The sequence below is a fragment of the Xyrauchen texanus genome, chromosome 27 (genome assembly GCF_025860055.1).
Source record: "Xyrauchen texanus isolate HMW12.3.18 chromosome 27, RBS_HiC_50CHRs, whole genome shotgun sequence".
NCBI classification, from domain to species: Eukaryota; Metazoa; Chordata; class Actinopteri; order Cypriniformes; family Catostomidae; genus Xyrauchen; species Xyrauchen texanus.
Window position 1 is genome coordinate 37526742 of NC_068302.1, and position 19652 is coordinate 37546393.

The following is a 19652-nucleotide window of genomic DNA, read 5'->3' on the forward strand; positions in this document are numbered from 1 at the left end:
TAAAATAAGCTTTTCAACAATATAAGAATCATTTTAGAGGGATTTTCTCTGCATTAAAGGGATCGTTCACCTAAAAATGAAAATTCTGTCATCATTTACTCACCCTTATGTTGTTCCAAACCTGTTTGACTTACTTTCTTACTTGGAACAGGAAACAGATGTTCAGCAGAATGTTATAGCTTCAGTCACCATTCACTTTCATTGTATGGAAAAAGGTTATTATGAAAGTGAAAGGTGACTGAGTCATTTCTCCCCAAATGTTTTGTGTTTCATTGGAGAAAGAAAGTCATATGTGTTAGTAACAACAAGAGGGAGAGCAAATGATGACATAATTTTCATTTTTAGGTGAACGATCCCTTTAATGCAGAGAAATCCCTCTAAAATGACTCTTATATTGTTGAAAAGCTGTGAAGGAAATCAGTCTTATCAGTGAACATGCAAACACCTGCCCCAGTTTCTATTAATAGCGCTATAAGGAGTCTTATCATTATTTGAATCACTCTTGATTTTACCTGTGATTACTTCAGCCACTAAATCTTTTACAGCGTTGAAACCCTTATGCAATAACAACATCACACAACATTTCTCTAGGCTATAGTTGGAGGACAATTAGTGTAAACAGCTCTTTTTATAAAGAGAAAGTTCACCCAAAAATGAGTTGTTTGTCATCATTTACTCACCCTCATGTTGTTCCAAGCCCGTTTGACTGACTTTCTTCTGTGGAACACACAAGAGATGTAAGGGAGAAGGTCAGCCTCAGTCATCAGGGGGAGCAATGATATAACATGAATGTGAGTAAATGATGATGGAATATTCATTTTTGGGTGAACTATTGCTTGCTTGTCTGTCATATTTTTGTTCTTAGTTGTGGTTATTATACTGCACATTTAGTTATCTGAATGACGGACACTCTCTAACACACCGCTTGATTCTTCATCACTTTAACTGAACAAAAGAAAAAAGAACAGTACACTTTGATTAACAAATGACCTCCACAGCCCATGCTCTGTCTGGATGTGGTCAGGCCATGCAGCTCTATAATGATTGCAGCGTTTGACTTTATTTGCATTATTGCAATCAGCTCAACTGTCCTCTTGTGTTACATATTAAGCAACACTTTACATATTTTATTGGCTGCACTTTCCCTTTTGTTCCATCTGTGGTTTGGCTTTTATCAAGTTTTTTTTTTTTTATCAGCATGTCTCAAACGTAAGTTTAGTTAGGTTTATTTCTTTCCACTTTATTTTAGTGCATAGAAGCCATGTTGGTTCTCTCTGTACAGATTTCACTGATCAAATAACATCCATTTATGGAATATAGAAATAATGACAGTGTTTACACGCACACCAGTACACTGATAACGGCCAAAAATCCGGTTATAAGAAAATCATTATTAAAACATTTCCACAGATACAAGAGGAAAAACATTTGTGGTGTTTACATGACCTTAGACGTTGCTGACTTATTAAGCATAACCGGTATAAAATCGTGCATGTAAATGCGCTCTTTATTTCTTTATTACTTTTTTTATGTAACTAATTATATATATATATTGGTAGCTGACATGACATTTCAAGCATGGACTGTATAGTGTCCTGCACTGTGCTTTAATCTAAAACTTTTTAGCATATTTCTAATTCTTGTTCACTTAATACATGCAGTATTTATGACAAGCTCCATGGACAATATTTGTGGCATCATTTTGATTACTACAAAAATGTATTTTGACTTGCCCCTCCTGTAATCTGGGTTACAGTGAGACACTTACAATGGAAGTGAATGGGGCCAATCCATAAACGTTCAAATACTCACTGTTTCACAAGCCATAAACGTGGTAACATGATTTGTTAGTGTGATAAAATCGCTAACTAACCTTTTCTGTTTTACAACTTCATTGCCATGACGATGTAATGTCAACAAACCCTAAAATGACTGTAAAAATTATGATTTAAACAACATAACAGCTTAAATAATACATGTGTTTTAACTGAAGAATTAATGTAAGCGCTTTTATAAAATGAAATGATTTACATTTCTGACTTTAAACACTCCAAAAATTGGCCCCTGTTCACTTCCATTGTAAGTGCCTCACTGTAACCTTGATTTTTGCTATTTATTTTATTTATTTCTTTAAGAAAAGGAAGGACGGTCTAAATAATTTTTCGTGGTAATCAACATTATGCCACAAATGCTGTGGATTGATCTTAACTTGCATTAAACCTGGAAGAAGCCTTTAAAGGGATAGTTCACCCAAAAAATTGAAATGTACTCACTCTCATGTTGTTCCCAACCCGTTTGACTTTCTTTCCCATGGGAAAAGGATACGTTAGTCAGAATGTTTGGTCTCAGTCACCATTCACTTTCATTGCATCTTTTTCCCATACAATGAAAGTGAATGGTGACTGAGCCTGTCAGTCCGAAACATTCTGCTTAGAATCTCCTTTTGGGTTCCACCGAAAACAGAAAGTCATATGAGTTTGGAACAACATGAGGGTGAGTGAATGATGAATGAATTTGCATTTTTGGGTGAACTATGCCTTTAAAATGCACTTCCTTAATCATAGAAACGGTGTGAGTCAGGTTTTGCCTACATTGTGATTACCAGATGTTGTGTGTGGGTGTTTTAGGAGAGGTAAGACCTTTAAAATGCTCTTTTTTGGCTTTGCATATTGTATCTGAAATGCAGACTTTTGTTAGATTTTCAAATGTGGTTTATTTCCAGTGTAATGTTTACTTACGAGGCACCATATTTCATAAAGCTGACCTGTTTCTGGCTCCACCCACCACCCCACATGTGTAACCTCAATCCCCCTCAATACAAGAGCACAGAAACCTTCAAAGTTCTGACCCATCAGGAGCGCTGCACCTTACACTCCCCTACATCACACACACCTTTCGTGCTCACAATCAACAGATAATCTCAGGTATGCAACATTACTTTATCTGCTTACAATCGAACAGATATATCAGTAATTTGCATCTATAAATGTAATACCTATATTGTGCTAAGTGTTAGTGAGAATCTCATTTCTCTTGTATATTGTCTTTATGGTGAATTTCAAAGCAATGTCAATTATTTCAGACTTGTTTAAATTAAACATCCAATGGGTGTGTTTGGTATTTGGAAGTATAAGTTCTTGCATAAAGTGCTTAAAATACATTTGATTGTGATTGTAATTTGATTCCCAAATACATTTTACTTGCTGATATTTTATTATTCTAATGGTTGAAATGATTACATTTTATAGTATATTAATCACAATTAATATAGCATAATGTTATTACAGTATTCTCAATATTAAGATGTAATGCAATTTTTTAACATTTTAACATGCTAGATGTAAATATAATATACTGTAAAAACTCCAATTGTTTTACTTTCTCTTTTGTATGTGGATTTAACTCACTTTTGCTTCATCTTTTTTTAGGGGTGTAAATACGTGCACAAAGATTAGAATAATGCAATGCAGAATTAAATCTTAAAGTTAGTCCTTATGGTTATACTTTATGATAAGGTTGTATTTGTTAACATTAGTTCATTACGTTTGTTAACATGAACTAACAATAAATGATTCGTCAACATTATTTGTTAATCTTTGTTATTTTCTACATATACTAATAAATGTTTAACATTAAAAGTTGTATATATTAACATTATTAATGCATAATGAACTAACATGAACTAACAATGCACAACAGTTTTGATAAAATAATAATTAATAATTGCTGTAAAAAACCGGGTTCATTCTTATTTCATGATACCTACTGCATTAATCCTAAAAAAATAGAAGCGTTTTGTAAAGTTATACCATCATTTCATAATTAAATACTGTTATTATGACAATTTTATAACTAAAAATAGGTCAAGAATTGTATTTGTGATTTCAAATCAACACAACATTCATTGGGAATTATTATAATAATTATATTCAATTATTAAATCCCTTAACAATTGCATTGAATTTCCATTCAATGAAACAAAAAAAAAAAGTGTCTCAGTGGTTAGCACTGTTGCCTCACAGCAAGAGGGTCCTGTGTGAAGTTTGCATGTTCTTCCCGTGTTTGTGTGTGGTTTCTTCTGGGTGCTCCGGTGCCCCCACAAGTCCAAAAACATGTAGGTTAAGTGAATTGGAGACTCTAACTTGCCCAATAGGTGTGCGTGAGTGTCCCCCAGCCACTAGGGGTTGCATCAGGAAGGACATCCGGCGTAAAACCTGCGCCAAGTCAAATACGTGGATCACGGATGGTCCACTGTGGCAACCCCTAACGCGTGCAGCCGAAAGTAGAAGTTTGATGCATCACAATGCAATCCTTTTATGCATTTTAACAACTCTAATTTCTATTTCATTCAATACAAAGGGTTCCTCACAGACATGGAGACCTCAGTGGAGCAGTCTCAAAGGGTATCGTCCTCAATGATGTCATCAGAGGTGATGCCCAACTACTCGTCTGACTCCAGTTATCTGGTTCATGCTGAGGAGGGCTCATCGTTCCCTTGCCCTGAGACTGATCACAGCAGTTTCTCATCTGTGTTCACCAGCTCTGTGCACAACTGCGGCCCTGGAGCGTTTCAACATAACCAAGGTCAGTGCCACATATACATGGCACAGCAAACTGGCATAACAGCTTGAGCCCAGATATTATTTGAATTTAATTAATTATAAGGACAATGCATATTAACATGACAAGTCAAAATATGCCAGAGTTAGCCAAAAGGCTAGTTTTCATCTGCAGTCCTAGGCCAGATGTACAATAGGAAATCCATTATAACTATTTAATTCTCTAACTGACGTTGGGATGTCATTCCATTCTTTTGAGGCTTTAATAGAGAAGGCAGACTGACTAAAAGCAGTTTTCCTGAAATTAATAACACAGTCCCTTCTAAGTGTACCTCTAGTGAGACGACTGTTATCCGATCTTAAACTCAGAAACTCACTAAGAGGTGGTGGGGCCAGGCCATTAAAAATTTTATAAGCTAAACAGCCATTTGAAAACTTAACAAAGTTTTCCCAACTCAACAATTTATATTTTGATAAAATCTTACAATGATGAAAATGACGTGGTTTCTTATCAAAAATGTTTAGTGTTTGTTTATATATAGTCTGTATTGGTAGCAAGGCGGAGTAGTTGGCCTGAGACCAAGTAGTTAGACAATAATTCATATGTGAAAAATCATAGAGTGCATAAACATTTTGGCAGCTTGGGTAGACATTGAATTCCTGATATGTCGAAATTTAGATAGATTACATTTTATTTTCTTAACAGTTTTTGAAATCTGACAATTAAACTTAAGTTTGGAGTCAATGATAATACCAAGATATTTAAATTCTGAAACAATTAGAATTTTTTCACTGGTAATAAAAATGTCCGCATCAACTGCAGAGTTGGTGGTTTTACTAAAAAACATACCGACTGTTTTGGAAAGATTTAACTGAAGGCTGCAGTGGTTTAACCATTCACTAATTTTAACCATAGCATTTGTAAGTTTGGCTGCCACTGCTGCTTTTGATGTTCCATGTATATATAAAACAGTGTCGTCTGCATACAGTTGAACTCTCACTTCTGGGCACGCATGCGGCAAATCATTAATATACATGCAAAACAAACAAAGAAAGAAATACTCTCAATGTCTCAGTTTTTGACATTATATATCTCAGGGTGTAAATAAGGTAGTTCCCAATCATGTCACCTGTAACTGTGTACATGTTTGTGTTGACAGAGAAATCACAAGTTATAGCATTACAAAAATGATTTATCCTAACACCCAAAAACATCTCCAAGTGTCCAAAAGCCTCTCCAAACAAATTAAACATAAGAATTGTTCATAAGAACTGCTGTACTTTGAAAAAGTATTTGCCCCCATCCTATTTTTGTGTATACCTCATACCAAATTGTTTTAAAAATTAAAACAAAATCTAACATAAAACAAAGGCAATATGAGTAAACACAAAATACAGTTTTTAAATGATAATGTTATTTATTGAAGCAAAAAAGATATCCAATACCAACTGGGCATGTGTGAAAAAGTATTTGCCTCCTTAGTTACTAGATACCCAGATCTATGAAACTGCATTCATAATGGGGTTCAGCTGGACTAGACACACCAGGCCTGATTACTGCCAGCCCTGTTCAATCAAATCATCACCTAAATAGAATGTTTTCTGCAGCATGAAGCTGGTCTCACCCCATAGTACACTAAGCCAAGGTCGAAAGTATTTCCAGAAATTATAAGGAAAAAGATGATAGAAATACATCAGTCTGGGAAGGGTTACAAAGCTATTTCAAAAGCTCTGGGACTCCAAAGAACCACAGTGAGAGCCATTATCTCCAAATGGTGAAAACTTGGCACCGTAGTGAACCTTCCCAGAAGTGGTTTACCTTCCAAAATTCCTCCAAGAGCACAGCGACGACTCATCCAGGAAGTCACGAGGCTCTCTTGCATCAATAAAGGTCACTGTTCATGACTCCACTATCAGAAAGACACTGGCCAAAAATGGCATCCATGGAAGAGTGGCGAGGCGAAATCCACTGCTAAACCAGAAGAACATACAAAATTCCATTCCACAAAAATAACATCATACCAACAGTCAAGCATGATGGTGGTAGTGTGACGTGTGGGGATGCTTTGCTGCTTCAGAGCCAGGGAAACATGAATTCTCCTCTATACCAGAAAATCCAAAAGGAGAACGTCCGGTCATCAGTCCGTGAGTTGAAGCTCAAGCGCAACTGGATTATGCAGCGAGAAAATGATCCAAAGCATAGGAGTAAGTTCACCTCTAAATGGCTCAAAAGACGCAAAAAAAAAGTTTTGGAGTGACCTAGTCAAAGTCCCTTAAACGGGCATGTGGCTGAACTAAAGCAGTTCAGGAAAGAGTGGGCCAAAATTCCACCATAGCATTGTGAAAGACTGCTCTCCAGTTATTGGAAGTGTTTGGTTGCAGTTGTTGCTACTAAAGGTGGCACAACCAGCTATTAAGTTTAAGGGGGCATTTCATTTTTCACATGGGTGATATAGGTGTTGGATAACTTTTTTAGCTTCAATAAAATTTTTATAAAAAATTATAACAATTACAAAAAACTTTAAATAATATATATATATATATATATATATATATATATATATATATATATATATATATATATATATATATATATATATATATATTTTATATATTTTTTAAACTATATTTTGTGTTTACTCAGGTTGCCTTTGTTTGAATATCTAAAACAATTTAGTATGAAAAATACACTAAAATAGAAAAAAATCTGGATACTTTTTTCACATCACTGTAAATACACAACAATTACTTAAGGTATGCGCTTCTCTCCAAAGCATGCAGGCATGAGTAAAGAGACCTCATTCAGTTCCATTCTGTGTCATTTGAGTCATCATTGAGTCTGAGTCATGTACTTGGCACCATCTTCTTGTGGCCATATGTAATTAGAGTGAATGATCCTCTCTGCCCATATTTGGATGACTACCACCTCTGGTTGCAGCGATCTGAATCCTAATACGATTGGTTTAGTGTACCATGATGCTGGACAATGTACTACATAATTTCCAATTAAGTCATCTGATCCAGGAAAGCTTACGTGTTTTTAGCCAGATGTGTGCACATTGTGCTTCATGTGGATTATCTAATGATCTCTGCATCTGATTACATTGAGCAAGGCACTTAACTCCAGGTCTCCGGGGGATTGTCCCTGTAATAAGAGCACTGTAAGTCGCTTTGGATAAAAGTGTCTGCCAAACGCATAAATGTATAATAAAAAATGTGGCATATAAGCAACACCTGTTTACATGTATCATACTGTATATGTGAAAGACATGTACTCGGTTTTTACTCCTTATATGTTTATCTGCGAATAAAACAGGCTGTTTTTATTTTACTCTGAGAGCTTTCCAACGACATGTGACACATGTCTATTTGATCAGTTTTTGTTGAATACAATTATATGTGCAGTGCTAAATTTGTAATAAAATATAAAAAGAGAACACATTTGAGTTGTCTTCAAATTTCAAAGCACTTGTTTAGTTTTGGTCATAATGCCTACATGCATTGTAAAGTGGAGCTTCTAAGCTTTACATTTACATTAATGCATTTGGCAGACGCTTTTATCCAAAGCGATAATTATTACAGGGACAATCCCCCTGGAGCAGATAGGGTCAAGGGCATTGCTCAAGGGCCCAACAGTGGCATCTTGGTGGTGCTGGGGCTTGAACCCCCGACCTTCTGGTCCGTAACCCTGAGCCTCAACCACTGAGCCACCACTGCTGTGAAAATCCATTATACTGCTGTGAAAATCCATTATAAAAATATGAATTATTACAAGTTTAAAATTATGATAATCTAAACAAAGAGTAAAATAAACAAACCATTTCAATATGTATTGTGTGAAAGTAAATATCAGACTGTTCCACATTTGTGGTGTCATTCCCACCATAACAAACATTTTTGCCCCTTATACATTTTATTATTCTTTCCAAATATTAGTGTACTTGTCGACCAATTGGACAAAAGGGTCAGTAAAGAGCATGCTTGAGATGAAACATGTAATAAGTGATGTTTGACGTAAAAGACAACTGAATGTAAATCACTTGTGAGCAGAATATTTTTTATTGGGCAACATTTCCAATCAAGCTGTAATTTTGTCGAATTATGCAAAAAGTGTGAATGGGGGTAAATAAGATTTAAGCTATAACATTAGCCTTAGCAAGACAAAGGAGTCTGACGTATTATTTCAAAACATAAATAATGTCATTTTCATCAGCATAATTTTAACCAAACATTATATAACCACAATAAAGAATTTGAGATGTGCTGGAAATGACACTGTGGTAAAAATGTTCAGACTTTTAGAAAAAAAATTACAAAAATAATTGAAATATTTGGGGATGCATGTACAAACATTGTTGGACATTGCTAACAATAAAAGAAAAATTGTGAGAGTGTGAACTAGACTTTACCTCCCAGAGGTCGAAGAAGTTAAAGGAACACCCATCCATATATTTTCAGTGACATCAGTTAATGATATCTGTAAATGTATGACAGGATCTGTTCATGTGAATTAAAATACTAAATAAAGTATGGGGGAAAACAGGAATTAAGTATAATTCCTCAAGTACAATTCACCACTTATTCAAATCAATTAGACTCAATCCACTGACTTCAGTTCAGTATTTGATCATTACTCTCTCTCTCCCTCAGTATATCCCGTTTACTCCTCTCCATTCCTTGGCAACCTGTCCTGGTTCGAAGGTTCAAGCGGTTCCTCTCTACCCAGCCTCTTCCCATCCTCTCCATCATCCTGGCACAGTAGCGCCTTCTCAAAGACGTCCTCCGCATCTTTCCACTCCTGCACTCCCCTCTCCTCCACCAAACCGCCTCATTCTGCACTTCCCTCTCCTATCCTGGACCACAAAGAGATTCTCAGCCTCCAAGAGAGCATGAAAGGAGAGAGGCTGAGCCCTTCTGGAGGTGGGGAGGCATTCGGTGGAGTTTATCCGCTTAACCCTTCAGTAAGCGGTGTGTATGTTCATACACACTCTTCAAAAGCACACACACTGCCACATTCACAGTCATTGAGCCACTGCGGTCCATATGGGGGCTTGACGCAGGATTACAACAGTGCAGTATTCTACGCACCCACGTCCTTCTCTCCAACATTACACAGCAAGATGAGATTCTCCCCTACAGGTGAGAAAGTATTGCTAACAGGCAGGTAGTTCAGGTTTGGTTCAAACCACGAATGGGGTGATCTAGAGTGGCCCAAAAAGTATTTGGACACTTATGTCACACTTAAAAGTATACAAATGTCATTGCATTTGATAACAAAATATTACATTTGCAAACAAATGCTGCTAGAGCATTTCTCAAAACTAACTTCACAGTTGTGAGCTATTATTGGCTTTTAACCAACTGGCGTCAAAAGTGATTTTTAGTGGATGTGTGAAATCCATTCCTGTCAAGTTCACACAGGCGTCCTTACTACAGGTGTAGTTCAGCACATTAAAATGAGCCAGATACTGTTTGTCTTAAAGGAATATTCCGGGTTCAATACAAGTTAAACTTGACCGCATTTGTGGCATAATGTCGAGCCTCCTTTTCATTAAAAAAAGCAACAATTAAAGTTACAGGGAGGCTCTTACAATGGAAGTAAATGGGGCCAATTTTTAGAAGGTTTAAAGGCAGAAATGTGAAGCTTATAATTTTATAAAAGCATTTACAATAAGTTTTCTGGTAAAATTGTGTATTATTTGAGCTGTAAATTTCTTTAAATCCTCATTTACTGGGATTACAGAGTTTATGGTAAATCATCATAGCAACAAAGTTGTAAATTAGATATAACATTACACAGAAAATGTAATAAGCAATCTTATCACAATAAAATCATGTTAAAAAACATATTGTTTATGTCTTTTGAAACAGTCAACAGTTACTGTTTACAGATTGACCCCATTCACTTCCATTGTAAGTGCCTCACTGGAACTCAGAATTTTGCTGTTTTTTAAAAAAAAAGAAAAAAAGGAGTGACGAGTCTAAATATTTTTGTTGATTTAACATAATTTGTATTGAACCTAGAATGTTTCTTCAAATTCAGGTACATTTGTGTATCAGAAATTGTTTTGTTTTTGGTTTGTTTTGTTTTTTACAAGCAAATTTTACCATTTTTGTTTTTGTTATGTGAAGGTCTCATTAAAACTGAATTTGAAACTTTTTACCAGGCCTTCATTGTTAATTTTTGGTACTTTTCAAATGCCTTTTATGTTAAGATTTAATTGTTTAAGCCTTGTCCCAGACCCAACTTCCAATATTAAAATAGGAAAATCCATTATAAAAATAATTTTCAAACTATGATAATCTAAACAAAGAGTGAAATAAATTTAAACCAATATTTATTGTGTGAAAAGGATGTTATTTTTATTTTTTTTAAATGATGACTTTTTCACAGTTGTGACATCATTTCCACCACACCAAACAATTTTGCCCCTCACCGATTCTTAAGATAAGGGACAAACATGTCTAACATACAAAAGTAATCTTTATTTTAAAAATCAAGAAATTCCTAATAATAAAAATTCTGAAAATGTTAAATCAAAAGAAAATGTGTATTCTCAGGGCATTTATTACTTTATTTAATTATAAGTTTTTTAAATGCATGCTCTATACTTGGAAGCACATGTAAATTAACCTGTCATAAGAGGTCACAATGTTAAACTACCAAACAATGTTTAAAAATGTAACAAATATAAATATCAAATGAAAGGTAGGGATCTGTAAGGTAAAAATCTAAAAAAATTTAAAAAAGTCCTGCGATGCATGTACATACACTGTTGCACATTGTTAGTAGACAAATTAAATAAACTAGCGAGAGTGCGAAAGATTTTTTTTTAATGAAGACTTTACTTTGTAGAAGTCCACACAACTTCATATATTGGTGTATCATTTAAAATCCAACAAAAATATTTTTGTGAAATATTTTTCTTGATATGTTTGCTTGCACATTCTTTCACTTGGTTTGATATTTTATCCAATGCAGTTGTGACATTCATGCACTTCTTATGCATTATGCATTAAACTACTGTTTTTAAGCTTTATTCATCAAATGTAAGACATAGCATGGAATTTCTGATAAGGATAATGACGTGGAATTTGAACAAAAATTCTGATCTTATTTGCTGACAGAGTCACGAGAGTGTGTGAACTGTGGAGCCACTGCCACCCCTCTGTGGCGGCGCGATGGAACAGGCCACTACCTCTGCAATGCCTGTGGACTGTACCACAAGATGAACGGACAGAATAGGCCTCTTATCAGACCCAAGAAAAGACAGGTATGCCTCACAAACACTGAAATAACATTAATGAGCAGCATTAATTACTGTAAATTTCACTTTGAAGCCAAATAATGTTTCTGAAATTGCTTTTTTAGAGTTTGTTGGCTCGCACCTCAAGTATATGACATGTAGAGTCACTCTGGCATCCATCCCTCTTTCTGTAGGTTGTCAGTAAGCGAACAGGAACACAGTGCGCAAACTGCCAGACCAGCACCACCACGCTGTGGAGACGCAACGCCAGCGGAGAGCCCGTGTGTAACGCCTGCGGTCTCTATTTCAAACTGCACAAAGTGAGTGACTTCTGTGTGTGTGTTTACAGATTCAGTAAAGATTTGAGAGTGACAGTCTGTCATCATTTGCCCAAAAACATAACATTACAAACCCATAAGACTTTCTTTCTTCAGGATACCCTGGGAAAGGTTTTTATTGAATACATTTCTGTCTGTTCCTCACACAAAGCTATGGTATGACTCCAGAAGACTTGGAATATAGTGGATGAGTCATATGGTCTACATTTATTGTGCTTTTATTTTCTTTTTAGAGCTTGACAGCCCTATATGATTGATCATATAGAGAACATTTCATAAAATCAGCATAAACCTTTATTAAAATCTTTCATTTGTGTTCCATGGCAAAAAGAAAGTTATAAGGGTTTAGAATGACATGAAGATGAGTAAAATGTTGACAGAATTTTCCTTTCTAGATGAACTAACCCTTTAACTTTACCTCTGTATTTCTCTTAGCACAAACATGTCATATACTTGAAAAACCGCAGCTAATATTTTCACTTTTCCTCATTAGGTGAACAGGCCAATGTCTTTGAAGAAAGAGGGTATACAGACACGCAACCGTAAAGTGTCATGCAAAAACAGGAAAGGAAAGAAACTGAATGCTGCAGAAGAGGATCTGTATTGTGATTTTTCTAAGTGCCACGTATCTGATCAACATTTCGAGTCGTATTCTCTGAGCCCGGGACATCTGGGGGTCTACAGCCACTCTTCCCATTCACTACCCCTCAGTACTGCCTACCACGGCCATGCCTCCATGCCCTATCCATACCATCCACCGGCTGCTATCTTACCCAGCATGGTGTGAGAAACTGGACAAAAGGCTGTAAGAAGTGTATGGAAACCTGGAAGAACTTTGACCAAACTTCTGCATGATTTTGTTATGCAGAAACAATAGACTCACATTAACCTAGTCATCAGTGAAAGCACTCAGTGTAAACATATATGTAAACTTTACTCTATGCAATTTTTTACTTTATGCATTTTTTGTTTTTTTCATATTTTCTAGATTTCGTGGAAATTCACATCACACTGTTTTTTGAGCACATCTCAAATTCTGTATTGTGTTAAATAGAATTCAGTGGTGAAAATAACCATGATGAGTCAAAAAAAAGCAGAATTCTAATTTCATGGCTAACATTTTATGTATTCTACATTCACACAATCAAATAATATTTTTCACACTTTTTGCATAATTTGGCAAAATTAGAGTTTGATTGGAATTGATGGCCAATAACATTATTCTGCGCACATGTGATATGTACCTTGATTTTTCTTTGTCTCATATTTCATTTCAAGCACGCTCTACCCTGACATTTTTGTCGACTTGGCTAACAAGTACACTAACTTTTGAAAAACTTAATTAGGGGCCAAATTTTGTGCTGTGGAAATGATTCAACAAATTTGGAACAGTCATACATTTTGAAAAATTGATAGAAATAATTTTAATCTTTTTGGATGAAATTGATTTAATCATGTATAGTGTTTCACATGTTATTAGTTAAATACCCTGTAATTTTTACTTAAATACATTAAGTAGAGGGAACCTAACTGAATCAAATAAACCCAACAAAATGTAACATGCCAATAACTGAAATTAAACTCTTTTAGAGTTATATACCAATACAAATTAGATCATTAAAAATAAAAAATGTAATTGAAAATAGAAAAACATAATAATAATTATTGAAAAATAAACCATAAAACCATCTAAAAGTATTTTTTACACAAATCTCAAAAATATTTGTTTCATAAAATGGCTATCACTTCATGTTCCACTGTATTTTCAGAGTTTGGACATTGATTTTATTACCACATTGCTGGTGGAATCTCTAAACTTTAAATGCAGGAACTCAGTTTAGACTTTGCGCTGAAAACAGACCTGCTTTTAAAACGTCCTGGCGCAATGACCTATTTCTCAGGAAAATAGCAAATTTCACTTTCCGCCACTTCATTAACATACAATACACCCACAGTCTGCACGCATACACCCACATATAGTGCAAACACTCCTACCCATGGCAACTTGCGCTTTGTGCTGGCACGAAAATTGCACAAACACCCTTGTGACGAGGAGGAGGGCGGGACTACGCACGCCCGGTCCCCAATCGGGCTAATCAGCCGATGAGTGTGATAAGTGCAGAGGGATACAGTAGCTGCACGTGGCTCTCTCTCTCTCTCGAACTGCCGCATCCCATTGCACTCATCGGCTGATTAGCCCGGATTGGGGGCAGGGCATGTGTAGTCACGGCCCAGCCCCGCCCCCTCCTTGTCACAATCCTTTCTAAACTGGGTGCATTGACACGAATGTTCTAAACCGTATATTTATGTTGTTGGCAGTAGTAACGGCAGCGCGTGCACTGCAAAATGGAACGGGACACCCGCTTACTGTTGGTGCAATGTGACGCACCGCAACGGACGCTTCCAGTGTAGACAGCGTCATTGGTTGCAATGGTCCTATTGCATTTCTCGCGACAGGTCGCTCTCACCTAGTGTATACAGATGGTGCTTCTCATTTCTGAATTTGGGCTTCCTCGTTTTCTTTGATTACTACTTTTCCTCATTTCCTAGCTCCACCCTCTTAGGAAACAAGGAAATGATGCAAGGAAAGGAAATGAGAATGGAGGAATTGAAGCAAGACGGATTTGTAAAATGGAAAGTCCTGCTCACTCACGCAACACTTTAAAGTGCCGTCGCTGCGCAGCTGCAGTATCTCAGAGCGCATGACGTTTTGTTGTCAAAAACTGATGAATTTATATTTTCATTAAAAAAAAAGTCTTCTCGATCAAGCATTCTGGGGAAGCTTCCTCCATCCTCGAACCTCGCCTCCTCGTGGTGCATTTAGAGAATTGAACGTATACCTCTGCAGAACAAAAATGGGCTTTTACAAATCAGTGGGCATTTTCAAATCATTGAGATTCCCTACTTTAATTAGATGGTTTAGAAATGCCCATCCTTGTTTGACAACGCCCACAGATTACTACATTGAGATTCCCTACTTTCACTGGATAGTATAGAAACACCCATCCCAATTTGAAAATGCCCACAGATTTGAAACCACTCATTAAAGAGCTGTTCAGCTTGTAGACCCAAAAACCCAGAAGAGAATTCTCCACAGGTTCCCTCTGGATTTTCCTATGGGTTTTTATAATGGGGTTTTTGAACTTATGAGAAAAATAAGGTCTGTGGTAATCATCACATGATGATACATGGACCTTTTGTTCTACAACACAAAATACACACAGTCATACCTCAAAGGTGAATTTTATAGCCATATTGAATTACATACTTAAAAAAAAAAAAAAAAAAGTGTACAGAGGCTTAGAAATTCAAGTGTGAGGTATGAAAGTGTGCAATATATGTTGTAGAAGAAAACGTCCAAGTATCGTCAAATAATGTTTACCATAGACCTTATTTTACTCATAAGTTAAAAAAAAAACATTATAAAAGCCACTGGAAAATCTCTAGGGATCCCATGGCGAATTAGACTTCTGAGATCGCTTACAAATTGACGTCATGGCTGAACAGCTCTATTGTTCCTCAATAGATTCCTTGGAATTAATATGTACTTCATTAAGGTGGACTTTGATCAGTTTCCGGGTCACTGGCGATGCGCAAATGCACAATTTAATAAATGAGAATCGCCCAGTGTGTTAGAATTAGTACTCTTACGAAAATTTAAGTAGCGCATTGTTAATGTTAGCTTGTAATTACCGTTTTTTGACTGCTAAAATGTCCTAATGTCCGACATATTCAAACATTGTCGGACACAATGTCCGGTGAAAATATGAACATTATAGGCCTATTAATTGTACAAAATATTTATTATGCGTCAGCAACCCCTATAGTTGATGCCACAAGTGTACAGTGTGACGCCATGCCAATGATAACAGTGCTTCACTGTGGGCACGCTTGAGCCTCCCGTTCAGCCCACAGTGAGAATCTTCTGGAAACGAAGAACACCAGGCTTATGTGAATCTCAAGTTGTAGAGAAACACTGGACATTTGACTTCACTTTGGCAACAAAACGCTTTTGTGCTAGGAAAATAGTCATAAAAAGAAAGAGCTAAGTAAATTAGCCAAGGTGATTATAACATAACCTAATTAATTTGTTATTTTAATATTTATTTATAAACGAAAAGATATGTGGCAAATTGCAGTTTAGTTGTTTTGTTTTGCCCCATTGTTGAATGTTTTTTTTTAATTAGACATTAATTCCATGATGTCCGTTTTTAATTTTTTAATTATGAAAAGCAGTTATAGCTATTGAACAAATGTTTATCTTTCATTTGACTTGATTGTGTCATTATTAAACTATATTTCATTTTTATGCATATTCCATCATGTTTACAGCGCAAAATAAACACTGAAATGAGATGACCAGATTTTTTCAAATTTATTTCTGGCAAACTTTATCATTCCCGATCATATTGGCCGACATCTGAATGTATTTGTGGAAACTCTGGCATAGCACTGCACTTTGCGCCCTTATTATAATAGAGCCCATAAAATAACACTTCATTTTAACATTTAGTCTACCTGTCAAGTCCCATACAAAGCATGCTGGGAACTAGAAATCCTCTGCCCAGTTTCAGTTCACCAAACAAAAAATGTCATGTTGCCCCAAAGCAAATGGATAAGGTAAAGCTAACAAGACACTTTGTTTAGTTGAATCAACAGTTATTTTTATGTTACCTTGGTTACCATAATTTTTCAAGTAAAAAAACATGGGGGGATAAATCATGAGTTCTTTTTCACTTACCCATTTGCTTCAAGACCAAAAGAAAAAAATCCACTATTACGTTTGAGTTACTTTCCAGAATAGGAAACAAAATTGAGAGCGGTGGATTAAAAAAAGTCAGATGGGAAAAGATTCCAAATTTACTGTCACACTTTCAGCAGCTGTAATAGAAACCCCCTTGTGGTAATTCGTAATTCCAGGTTAATATTACACAAAGCATAATGTTATACCGCTTCACTTTTTCCACATTTTGTTATGTTACAGCCTTATTCCAAAATTGATTAAATTCATAATTTTCCTAAAAATTCTACAAACACTACCCCATAATGACAATGTGAAAGAAGTTTGTTTGAAATCTTTGCAAATTTATATATATATTTAAAAAAAAAATCACATGTATATAAGTATTCACAGCCTTTGCTCAATACTTTGTTGAAGCACCTTTGGCACCAATTACAGCCTCAAGTCTTTTTTGTATGATGCTACAAGCTTGGCACACCTATTTTTGGCCAGTTTCTCCCATTCTTCTTTGCAAGACCTCTCAAGCTCTATCAGGTTGGATGGGGAGCATCGGTGGACAGCCATTTTCAGATCTCTCCAGAGATGTTCAATCGGGTTCAAGTCTGGGCTCTGGCTGGGCCACTCAAGGACATTCACAGAGTTGTCCCGTAGCCACTCCTTTGTTATCTTGGCTGTGTGCTTAGGGTCGTTGTCCTGTTGGAAGATGAACCTTTGCCCCAGTCTGAGGTCCAGAGTGCTTTGCAGCAGGTTTTCATCAAGGATGTCTCTGTACATTGCTGCATTCATCTTTTCTCAATCCTGACTAGTCCCCCAGTTCCTGCCGCTGAAAAACATCCCCACAGCATGATGCTGCCACCACCATGCTTCACTGTAGGGATGGGATTGGCCAGGTGATGAGTGGTGCCTTGTTTCCTCCAGACATGACACTTGCCATCCAGGCCAAAGGGTTCAATCGTTGTTTCCTCAGACTGGTCTGAGAATCCTTCAGGTGCCTTTTGGCAAACTCCAGGCGGGCTGTCATGTGTCTCTTACTAAGGAGTGGCTTCCGTCTGGCCACTCTACCATACAGGCCTGATTGGTGGAGTGCTGCAGAGATGGTTGTTCTTCCGGAAGGTTCTTCTCTCTCCAAAGAGAAACACTGGAGTGTTTACCCATACTCATACCCATACTGTGACATATTACCTCCCATCCGACCATATGTGCCAACCCGTTGGCAAAGGCTGTGACCATCAGGTTCTTGTTCACCTCCCTGACTAAGGCCCTTCTCCACCGATCGCACAGTTTGGCCGGGCAGCCAGCTAGAGTCCTGGTGGTTCCAAACTTCTTCCATTTACTGATGGCGGCCACTGTGCTCATTGGGACCTTCAATGCTGCTGAAATTTTTCAATACCCTTCCCCAGATCTGTGCCTCGATACAATCCTGTCTCGGAGGTCTACAGACAATTCCTTGGACTTCATGGTTTGGTTTGTGCTCTGACATGCACTGTTAACTGTGGGACCTTATATAGACAGGTGTGTGCCTTTCAAAATCATGTCCAATCAACTGAATTTACCACAGGTGGACTCCAATCAAGTTGTAGAAACATCTCAAGCATGATCAGTGCAAACAGGATGCACCTGAGCTCAATTTTGAGTGTCACGGCAAAGGCTGTGAATACTTATGTACATGTGATTGTTTAATTTTTTATTTTTAGTAAATTTGCAAAGATTTCAAACAAACTTCTTTCACGTTGTCATTATGGGGTATTGTTTGTAGAATTTTGAGGAAAATAATGAATTTAATACATTTTGTAATAAGGCTGTAACATAACAAAATGTGGAAAAAGTGAAGCGCTGTGAATACTATATATATATATATATATATATATATATATACTGTATATGTACATATATTTTGTATATATATTGTATATTTCGCACATCCACCAGTGCCTTTGGTCCAGCTGCGGGGTCACCAGCCGGGAGCCACCGATTATAAATATTTCGACCCTATTAATCCCAGAACATTTCCTGGTGGTGGGGCACGTCTCCTTGCAACCCCCCACAGCTGGGCACTGGATCCTTTGGATTGCCTCTGATTCTTGCCTTCCCATCAAGACATTGCGCCTTCAGATCATAACATGAGGCCAAGGTTCACCATATGTCCAAGGCCTCTGCCATACAGACATCTGCTGCCCATACCATCTCATATCCATACTGTGACATATTACCTCCCATCCGACCATACGTGCCAACCCGTTGGCAAAGGCTGTGATATTCACTTTCCCTACTTTTCAATTCTGCACACCCCACTTTTTGTATTTCCTTCTCAACCATAGCCAGAAGCTCCCTTTCTCAGCTTACTCTGCTTTTAAGTCTTTTAGAGACTTCTTCAATGCTGATCCACCGATACCAATGTCTTTCAATAAGCGCTGCACTGATATAAATCTTCAATTGTGTAAGTGGCAGTCCTCCATCTCTTTTCCCTGCACTCGGCAGCCAGCCCAAATCAGCATATTTTAGCTTCTTCCTCTCGTAGGCTGCCTCTAGTCCCTCTTCCCATGGGACAGTAGGCTAAATCATAATGAGTTTCCTAACTGATGCCCACCATAACACTATGTCCGGCCTTAAGGAGGTAATGGAAATGTTTGCTGCTGGCCAAGTTCAACCACCATTGTCCAGTCACTTCCAGGCACCAGGACTGATCTTGCTTTCCTCCATGCAGTACCTTGTGTGATACCTCCCTTTTTCACAAAATCAACGAACTACCTCAGTGGAGCATGGTGGT

The 19652-nt window shown here is 37.0% G+C and overlaps 1 pseudogene; it reads left to right on the forward strand.

Annotated features, from left to right (window-relative positions):
* Window positions 1-314: 314 nt before the first annotated feature.
* Window positions 315-13630, forward strand: LOC127621027 (GATA-binding factor 1-A-like; annotated as a pseudogene).
* The last annotated feature ends 6022 nt before the right edge of the window (window positions 13631-19652 follow it).